Raw genomic sequence first — 11,181 nt, 5'->3', positions numbered from 1 at the left:
GTTATTGCAAGGCATTTTTCTAGGATGTCTGTTGATCTTAGGTCCAAGAATTTGGAGATGCATTCCTTGTCAACAACTATTGAAGATTTGAAGGCTAGAGAGGCCTGTTTTGTCACTACTGTTGAAGCATCAGATATTGTTCAAGATTTGAGGCAACAAATTAATTTGTTGAAGGCAGATGCAATTGTTCATGATGAAGCAGTGTTGAAGTTGCAGGATGAGTTCGCCGCAGAGCGTGAGGTTGCCAGTTGTTACGTGATCAGATTGATTTGTTGAAGGAGGACAGGGTTTGGTTAATTACAGAGGTCATTACTTATGTGAGCAAATCTTTCTTGTATAGTGATGAAGTTCGGCAGCTGTTGGGGGAATTGACTTCTGCTGAGAGGGCAGAAGAAAGGTCCACCGTGTTAGAGGAGTTTTCTGCAGAGGGTAAGTGTGACCTTCGTTGTAGAGTTGATTTTGATGCCACTGCTTCTCTGGACCTTGACGTTGCTGACCAAAAATGGAAGGAAGCTTATTTCCATTTTTGGAGAAGATTATTGCTGATCCCAATGCTGCTGTTGATGACTTGATCAAGATTACCCCAATGTGATTCAACCTGAAGTTGCTGCTAACCCCAGTGATGGCCTGCGTGCCTTTGTCGTGGCGAATGTGCCCTTTTCGAACAATCTTCTTTTGATAACAGCTCGTAATGCTGTTTTGGATAATTTACTTTTAATGTTTGTGGATATTTGAAACTTGTGTCTTGTTAACATTAACCGTGTTTACAGCTTTAGGAGCCATCTTTTTTGCAGCTTGAATGTTGTCTTTCTCTTTCTCTTTTTATATATTTTTTTGCAGCTTGAATGCCGTCTTATTTTGCACATATTTTTTTTGCATGCTTGTTTTGTGTGGATATATCCGTAGGTGTCTGTTAGGACTATTGGTCCTTTTGTTCTCCAGAGTTTTATATTCAAGGGCGTCCCCATTTTATTTAAAAAAAATTTTGTGGCGCATAATTTTGCGTCTTATATTTTTTCTTTTTCTTCATTTTTTTTTAAATAAAGAGGGAAGGAGGAAACAAAAAGCCTTTATTGCATAAAAGTTGAGGTTACATACCATATCCTCTAGGCTTTGGAAAAAGAAAATGTAATGGGCCTTGTCAAATGGGCCATTCATTATTATCCATGGTATGGCCTGTCATTCATAGATATTTCACTACAGCCGTCTCGGCCTTCGTTAGAAAGATTTTTGGCCTTTCCTTCTAAGGTTGCTATTCTTCCGTTTGTTTCGTACTTGATCAGGCCGTGCATTACGGATGGAATCATTCCAAACTTTTGGATTCCGGGCCTGCCCAGAATTGCTTGAAAAGGTGAAGTTCCACTAACTACCATGAATGTGATCTTTTCTTTTCGTTTCCAATGTCCCTTTCTGATCGTTGTTTGCACAAATAATTTTCCCAACGGTTCAGCTGTGTCGCCAGAGTACCCTTGAATCGAAGCCCCTGCCTTTCTGAAGTTCATTCGTGACAAAGGATTTAGCTTCCATAATACTTCTTCGTACAGGACATTGCACTCACTCTCGGTATCTACTACTATTTCTTTTACCTTTGAGACCTCTAGGAATGCTGAAATATTAGGGGGTCTCTGAAGGTCCTGCCATTATAGATGGGTGGGAAGGTGATGTTGGGTACGTTCCCCTGTAGGTCCTTCGGGACGAGTATCCAATCTTTTTCTTCACGATAGTGTAGATAGTTTGTCGGGGACTTTCTTTTTATCATCTGTGTCTTCTTCCTTTTTAGGATGTTGCTGTTGTCTAACGCTTTTCACCAAGTGTGACAGCTTTCCTTCATTGATTGCTTCTTCGATTGCTTTTCTCAATTGCCAACATGTATTCGTGTCGTGGCCATAATCCCTTTGAAACTCACAGTATTTTTCGGGGTCCTTCCTATTTTTTCCGCTCAGCCTGGGAGGTGTTGGAAAGGTCTTTGCGACACTTTCAGTAAGGAGTATCTCCTTCGGCTCTTATGGAGTTCTGGTAGGTTGACCTTCAGATATCCTTTTTCGTCCTTGTTGTACGGGCTGTATCTTGGCCTTTCTCTGTCGTTATTCCATTTCCCTTTTCCATTCGTCTAAGTCTCCTTATCCTGAGTCGGGCTAATGTCTCCCTTCGGCGCGGTGTCCCTTGCATCAAGGTATACGTGCGCTCTTTTCTTAATGGCTTCGTAAGTTTTCGGCAGGTCTCTATACAGGAATTCAACGAGTCCTCTGCTTCGAAGGCCATGTAACAATGCCGATATCCTTTGTGACTCGGGAAGATCCATGATATCTTCTGTTTCGGTGGTGAACCTGTCGAGGAATGCCCTGCAAGGCTCTGTTTCCCTCTGCTTTACCCCATGGGCTGCCACATATAGTTTCTTATGTTTCTTCTGTTGGCTGAAGCGGGCTCTAAATTTTTCCTTAAGGTCCTCGAAGCTAGTGATGGACCCTTTCGCCACGTTTTTTAGCCATTCTCTGGCATCCCCTTCGATCGCATACCTGAACATCCGACACGTAACCGGTACGTTCCAGACCTTCATTTCGGCCACGCCTTCGAATGCTTCAATGAAGTCATCCGGGTCACTTTTCCCTTTGTATGTTCTGAGATGAGAGGGGTATTTTAGATCTTTTGGGAGGGGATAGTTTTGTATCCATGCGATGAATGGTGAGTTTTCGACGCTTCCCCCTACCATTTGCAATTCTAGGGCATTTTGACACATCGGAGCCCCCCCAGTTATGTGGTCCGTAGGGTCTTTGTGTGGAGAGGGGAACGATATGTTGCGGTGGATAATACAAATGGAACTGTGGCTGCCCTGTCTGAGGATTTCCGTAGGCCCTTCCGATGGGTTGGATGCCATATGGTTAGGAAACATGTTGTGAACTTCCTGCTCCATTCATGCCTTCGCATCCAAAGCCCTGCGGTATGGGATAACTTTGTCCCGTAGGACCCTGCGGGATCTGCCCTGAAGGCCCTAGTTGACCTTGGCCCATGGGCCCTGAGAGAATAGAGACTAGGAGCGCATGGAAGGTCGGGCCCACGTACTGTTGTGTCCTTTCGGTAGGTACTTGAAAGATCGGAGCAGAAGACCCGACATGGGTTTGTCCTGAATTTTGATGTGTTCCAGCCAGGACTCCTGAATGACCTCCGGCTGCTATCTCATGTCTTGGAGGTGCGTTACCTATCGCGTCAGGCCCTCTCGGGGTCGGTTCAGATCGGGGTACATTAGGAGTCTGGTTGCCCTGTCTCGTAGCGGAGACATCGCCTCTAGGATTGGCTTCGGGCACCGTGTTCCCTTTTATTGGAGCTTCTGCGCCTTCTGGTAGTGTTTGGTGTAGGGGTGTTCGAGTTCTTAAACCTTCGCTTCCCAGGCCAAACCATAACCTTCTTCGGGCCGAAATCTTGGATTCCGTGGATAACGCCGAAGTCCTCTCGGGGGGTATTAGCGTCGTAGTCGTTGTCTGTTTCCCCGTCAAAGTTCGGCGTCCTGGTGACGCTATCGAGTGCTCCCGTGCTCCTGAGATACCTGATGGTACGGCTAATGTGGCCATAATTTCTAATGATGTAGTCCGGATCGAACAATTGCGGGGGTCCGGACGAGGACCCTAGCACGAATCCCCTTCGTCCCTTCGATGTTTGTTCGGGGCGACTAGTGTCGATGTCGGCTCCATGATCGACAGGTTGGCCATCGCCCCCAGCCGCTCTAGTTGTAGGTCCGGACCCTGGGGTGGGGTTTTCGGAGTTTCCATTTTCGTTGGTTTGTTGGGAGTTCTGACCAAACCCTGGCGGGACATCAACCATGTCTCGATTTGATACAGAAAACAATGCCTACAATGGTTATGGGATCCTGAGTAGTGGGTCCCACGGATGGCGCCAAATGTTTGCGCACCGAACCAAGGTTTATGTGATGTGGATGAAAAGGTGATTGAGCTCGTTTATTGGCGATTCCCCGAAGGTAGAGTTGGTCTCTTTACACCAGTTAAGTTTTCTTTATATTTGAGTGAATGCCTTTACTAGGTCTTACGGCTCTTCCTTTTATAGGAGAAGTGTTCTTGAGGAACAAGTAGGCCTCTTAGGGTTTCCTAAGTCTTAGGCCGGGGATATAATTTCCCTAATTATCAGTTGGGGATGATTAGATCAAATCCTACTTTATAGGGGAATGATTCTTATCTTTTGCTGTTCGTTGCAGGAGCCTTCGTCGCGAATGGTCCTTCGTATCTCAGCCATTATGTTAAGGCCTTCGTACCGATAGAGGGGTATGTCATCATAATATAGACGACATTGTTTCTGCGTATTTACAGCAGTTGAAATGTGTCGAAGGCTAATGCTAGTTCTGTGTATCTTTACAGCAGTTAAAGCATTAGTTGAGTTAATGTCGGTTCTACGTCTTGACAGCAGTAAAGACATTTAACTCAGAGTACAATGTCGGTTTTGCGCCTTGACAGCAGTAAAGACATTTACTCACTATATCTTAAGTGTTATTTGAGGGTTCTTAGGAACAACAAAAAGTCTTGCTTGGTCAAAGTAAGAACACTCAAATGGTCATTTGAGAGTTTCTAAGAAACAAGCAAAAGTATGCTTGTTCTCAAGAACTCTCAAATGGTTTGAGAGTTTCTGTGGAAACAAGCAAAAGTATGCAATGTCCACAAAAACACGCAAACAGTCCATAACCCTAATGGGCTTGGGCTTGGAAACACGCATGGGTCTGCGTGTTTCAGAACACGCAAATGGCCTTTTGCGTGTTCCTAGCCCTTGCCTATAAATAGAGGATGTGTGTCATGCGTGTTCCAACAAGAGTGTAGAGAAAGAAATGAGCAAATTCTAGAGAGAGAAAACTAAGAACACGCACGGTTTATCTTGTGGTTAATACTCGTCTCGTGGACGAACCGCAAACACACACCCAGCCCCCCAAACGGCTCATAGATTGCAAGTTACCACGTGTTAGGTAAGGTGCGTCCGGAGAGCCGTTCCCGGAGTGTTTATCATCATGTAAAAGATATATATATATATATATATAGTGATATATATATCATCTAAAGGTAGATATATAAACCGTGGGTTATCTCGAGGAATTTTCGCACCTCGACATATCCTTAAGTCAATCTCTGGTTTGATAATAGTACAAGACCCGAGGGACTTACATAGGATTATCGAACTGTTCCTAAGACCGTACTTGCCAAGGGAGGTTGTCCCAGTGCTTTCGGGCACTAATTTTCAAATTTCAAGAAGCAAGTAATTCGGATATTCGTTATGTTGGTTCTGAAAGTTTATTGATCTCAATAATTCTATTGATACACAATACCCATTATATAGGGAAAATACAATCGATAAATAAGGAAACCATATATACAAATTACAATCACAATCCATTCCTAAAATAGTGCTATTCTTCTAGAATATTCATTGGCTAAGACTCCCCCGTAGTTTGAACGTGGTAAGGACCAACGCTCAAGCTAGAACGAAATGACTGGAATAACTGCTTGGAGAGCCCCTTTGTGAAGATATCAGCATAATGCAAGGCAGACACAACATGTAGAACGCGAATATGGCCGATGCGAACCTTCTCCCGTACAAAGTGGATATCAAAGAGATACACGGCGGATACATTATCATAGTACACGATAGAGGCCGGGGCAAAGGAGTATGGAGCTCAAGTAATAAATTACGTAACCAAGTTGCTTCGGCAACCGCATTAGCAACCCCGCGATACTCAGCTTCAGCACTAGAACGTGAAACAGTGGGTTGCCTTTTAGAGGACCACGACAGTAAATTATCCCCAAAAAAACACAATAACCCCTGGGATCCTGCTGAAAAATGAACAAAGAGTGATCACACACACTGCTAATAAACCCCTGGGATTTGATGAATGTGGCAAAGCGGGTATACCACGCCCGAGGTGCCTGTTTAAGACCATATTGTAATATATCATAAATCGTTCATGTTCGGGTGCGGAAGTAAGGAAGTAAGGTGATTAACAATGGTGGATGTGTGTGTGTGTTAGTGTGTGTATTGAGAGAGACAGAGAAGTGTGTGTGAAAAGCTTGGAGAGATATTTTGCAATATGTGATTAAAGGTTACAAAAGGTTAAGGTTTGAGGGGTATTTATACTCTAAGTAAATACATAAGCTCCCCCTCAACCTTATATTACATATACAAATGTACAAAGATAATGAAATACAACTAAGCACTATTTTGAATTTCTAACATTCTTCCCCTTAGTGCTTGGTTGTCTTCAATTAGTTCCTCCTCCTCCTTTTCTCAGCTCGTCTTTTCTTGTTCTTTCTTTTCTTGTAATCTTGAGCTGCTTTTGATGTAGATGGCTTATCTTTCATAGAGTTCCAAAAAGCTCTTTTCTTGTAACTATTCCAAGAGCCATTCCAATACCTCTTAGGAATGAAATGCCAGTTAGCACCTTCTGGTCGTTCATCAGGCACTCTGATATTATCTTGAAAGTTAACTGGAGGAATATTATAAGGACCTCGTTCATGACTTGGATTCCAAAGAACCCATGAACCTGTCTCAGTATGAATGATTCCTTCTCTTGGTCTAATAGTTCTGACAGCAATAAGATCTCTAACTCTTTGACGCATGTCAATTGTCTCTTGGATCCTTCTTATGTGTCTTTCTCTTTGAATCTGGATGTTTTCATTTTCACTGGGATCAGGATTATCATGAATTGCTCTGAGGAAGAATAAACAATATTTTAGAGTGCCATCTGAATACTTGGGAAAATCAAATGCATGGACAAAGATTTTTCCTCTGAAGCTGTTTATGAAAACAAATCCATCCAATTCTTCTATTGGATCTCCAATCTGATAAGAATCCAACTCATAACCTCCTGCTCTCTGATTTGGTCTTGTGAGATTCTCTTTCTAGACCGATCTGGAAATCATTAAATTCATAGTATCTGATTAAAGCTTGAATGTGACTTTTCAGAGCTTCATAAGCAAGGAGTTGATTTGGAGTCTTTGTGATCAAATGAGCATACTGGTTGTAGAGAAAGAGGATGTAAGAGATTGGTAAGTATTGAAAAGATTCTTCATGAATAGCATAGATGTGACCATCAGCTCTTTGAACTCTAAATCGGATAAGTCTTTGGTTCTGATACTTGATAGGAGCAATCAATGTCAACACTCTTGTGATTGGACTCTGGAACTGATTATACCACTCTTCATTTCTTATTGTGCTTTCAGCATTCATTATTTCCAAATATGCATCCCTTTGATTTTGATGTCTGAATAAAGAGAATGCTCTCAACCTATTCAAGGTCATGTTGAGTCTTTCCTCAGATGAGCAGTAAATCGGGAAGGCTCTTTCTTCAATGTATCTAGCCCTGCATACTAACTCTTCTGGTCTAACATTCAGATTCAGCATTTGTGCATAGTTCTCATGAAAATATCCTTCATTAATTTGCCAGATTTTGTCTCGAGTGATTCTTGGATGTCTAATGCCCATGCTAAGCTCTCTTGGAGTGTCAAGATTATTTGTATCTCTTAGATCATAGACAATTTCTTCAAAGATATCTTTCTCAAATTGTTCTTGAGACATAGCAGGTCTTGGTAGAGCATCATTAGAATCATCCGAATCAGAATCACTGTCATCATCAGTCCTCTTTCTAGGTTGAAATGGATCAAGATCACTAGATTGATCAGAACTTGATGTAGTTGAGTAGTAGTGAGAGATATATTTAACAAGTGGAGGCAGATCATCTGAATCAGAATTATGAACTTGATGAGCTTGAGATGATGAAGAAATATTCACACTTTGACTTTGTTCTTGATTTCCTTCTGTTACTTCTTGAACACTTGCTTCTTGTGTTGTATTATGACCTTCTCCACTATCTTGAACATTATTCTCCCCCTCAAGTTGATCATCCGGGTTTTGATCATCCCGACTCCTTAAGATAGTGGCCGGTCGACATTGTTGTTCAAGCTCAGTTAATCTCTTTCGAATTGCTTCAGTTTCAGCCTTATGAGTAGTATCAGTTTCCAGAAAATGTTGATAAGAAAGAATTGATTGACAGATGGCTTGCTTTGGTGGATTCAGATTAGGCTCTTCAGATCTTAATCTACGAAGTACTGCCATTATGAGAGTATCAGTGGATATACCACTTTCATGAAGCCTATTAGCAGTATAATCATTCAAATAAGTATCACTGAGATCAGAGTCTGATGAAGATGAAGAATTTGAAGAAGAATCAGGAGAATCAGGATCAGGAAATGATTGTTGAGTTGATGAAGTTGGAATTTCTGGGGGTGTTGGTGATGAAATTGGAGATGATTGAGTAATCGGTGGTGTTGATATGATTGGTTGAGATGACAAAGGAGTAACAGTTGGAACAGTTGAAATATGAGTAGTAGGTGTAGAGATTGGAGTATCAACAGATGAGCCAATTCGAAGTGCACCACCAGTGAGCAATCTGCGTGGTGAAGAACTGGCTTGAGTCATTGGAAGTTTGCCAGTAATAGTATATCGGGAAGCAAGTAAAACACTTTCTTGTTCTTGTTCAATCCCTTCAACCAGATGAGTCACAAGAGTTCGAACAATTGGAGATAATGCTGGAGATTCAGAAATTGAAGTAACAGGAGTAATGGAAGCTGACACATCAGTAGTTCCAAGTGGTTCTACTGAGTGACCTGACGACATCATGACTGTCACAGGATTTCCTGTTGGTTCAAGAGTTTGAGCAACAGTTGATGATTCGGCTTCACAACCAGAATCTTGTGGAAAGTGGACAAACATAACACCGGTGTCACTTAGATCAACCGTTAAACCCAAAGCACGAATAGCTGCAGCAACTGCTCGAGCTCGAGAAAGTTCAAACTGTCGCTGAGCCAATTCACCTATACGGGTGCCTTCATTCAATGCTGGCATAATGTTAGCAATGGAAGGACTTCCAAACAATCCTTGAGAGGGCACTAAAGCCGAGCTCTCTATGTTTGTTCCGGCAGCATCACCTAGATGTGCAGATGGTTCAATAATTGGTGTAAGTGTCCTAGGGGTACTAGACAGACGTGCAGAATCGAAAGTCAAGAGAGGGGCAGATGTCTCTTTATCTTCAACATCCACAGACTCTGAAGGAGACTGGGATGGAGTACATGGATTTTGCCCATGCATGAATGAGACGTCAGTCTGTAGAGAGACTTCCGAATGGCTAGTGGAGGTTTGACCGTGCAAGAGTTGGGTGCTCTCGTCTTCTATCCTAGGTCGAACCCGGCGAGTATATGTGGTTTGGACTAATGGAAGGCCAACGTTTTCTTTATGCCTTATACCTAGCCCGGACCTCTCATCCTCTCTAACATTTTCAACTCCACCCTCAATTCCACCTTGTTCCTCCGGGATGTCCATAACATCATCAGCAAATTGATTGGCTTCATTATCAGATGAATCAATATCAGAATCAACCACATCTTCTTGTTCAGCTCGAGAGAAACGATCATACTCAAAGCGAGATCTTTTGAATGTTTTCTTTTTGATATTAACAGGAATGGACTTCCTGCGGCCTTGAAAGTATGTCGGTGGAGGAGATAGGAAAACAGGTGTAGAAATTGTTGATGAAGGAATTTGAGTTGGAATTTGTGATTGAGGCATTGTTGGGGGTTCTGGTGTTAGAATTTCTGGAAGTCGAGATGTTTGTATTGGTGAAGAGTGTCTTTGTGGTGAAGGTGTTCTTGGTGATGGTGATCTTCTGATATTTGAGGTTTTAGGTGGTGGTGATCGAATTGGTCTTGGAGTCCCAGATTCAGAGATTGTATCCTTAGAAGATGTTGGAGAAGAAGGTTCAACCGGTGTTTTCCTTTTCAACTTCTTTTTCTTTGAACTTCCTTTCTTCTTTTGTTTATGTACTTTCTTACTCAACTTTATCACAAACATTTCTCCTCTTTGTTTCTTACTTTTTGGCCTACCTGAACTGGATTCACCCTCACTCTCTTTTCTTTTCCTCTTAGACCCCTCACTTGGCGACCTATGTACAACTTGGGTAGGAACCAGGAGGCTTTCCGGTCCCATTGTTGTTCTAATCCAGTCCAGATATGCCTTCTTGGCATCATCAGCATCAGAAACCATATCAAGTAAAAATGATGGAATCAAATAAGAATAATTAGAGATACCAGAGTCTCTAATGAACTTGAATGGATGAGTAACAACTCTTCCTGTCTCAAGAAGTCTTGGAATGTGCTTCTTGTTCCTGATTATACTTCGGACAATTGCTGAGAGAAATCTTATGAAAGGAATATACTTCTTGGGTGCAGATAATTTTCCGTTTACTACTACTATCAGCTGATCCCAAAGAAGTTGAGCAATGTCGTAATGCTGATTGAAAACAAACCCATAGAATATGTAAAGCATTGTCTGGGTTAAGTTATCCATTCCTCTTGTATATGGATGTAAACAGTTGCTGAGCACAGAAAATACATAGTACCAAATTCTTGGTAACTTCTTCAGCTTAAAATCAGTTGTTCTTGTCAAAGGACCATCATAACCAAGTGATATCAAGGCAGCAAACATCACATCATTTGATTCAAATTCATCATAATCATCTTTCCCATTTGAGTTTGCTTCTGGTAGCCTTAAATATCTTCTGAAATCATCTAAGTTGAACTCGAAGTCATATGTATTATCTCCAACCTGAAGTTCAAATTCAAAATAACCTTGTCTACGAAGTTCTGGAGATTTGACTTTTGATTTAGTCCTTGATGAAGATGGATCATGTGGTTGCACAAATATAATGGATCTCCACATATCAAATAAATATGATTCAGCCAGATCAACATCTACTGTTAGAGCATGAGTAAGAGGATGATTGTGGAAGATTGCTGAAATTATTGGAAAGCCGGGAGCATTGAAAGGATCATTCAGATATCGATTATTTCTCATATTGATGGAATTTCTGGCTGTAAGAATTTCTTCTATTGATTCATTAATAGCAATCTCTTCATCATGTCTCACCTCCTCTTGATGATCCATTATTTTAATAATTTTCTGTTTTAAGACAAAACTTTTAACACACACAAAAAATAATATTTGAATAGCAAATAACAAGGTTCACACAGACAATTTATATAAGATACAAGGAGGTTCACAAAGGCGATCAACTCAGGGTATCCTTTATAAATCATTTGTGATGAGAAAATAAACACAGAATAGTTAAATACATATTTTTCATAT

Source organism: Erigeron canadensis, unplaced genomic scaffold (assembly GCF_010389155.1).
Source record: "Erigeron canadensis isolate Cc75 unplaced genomic scaffold, C_canadensis_v1 Conyza_canadensis_unscaffolded:43, whole genome shotgun sequence".
In the NCBI taxonomy this organism is placed as follows: domain Eukaryota; kingdom Viridiplantae; phylum Streptophyta; class Magnoliopsida; order Asterales; family Asteraceae; genus Erigeron; species Erigeron canadensis.
The sequence above is the reverse complement of the archived record's forward strand: the minus strand, read 5'-3'. Positions refer to the sequence as shown.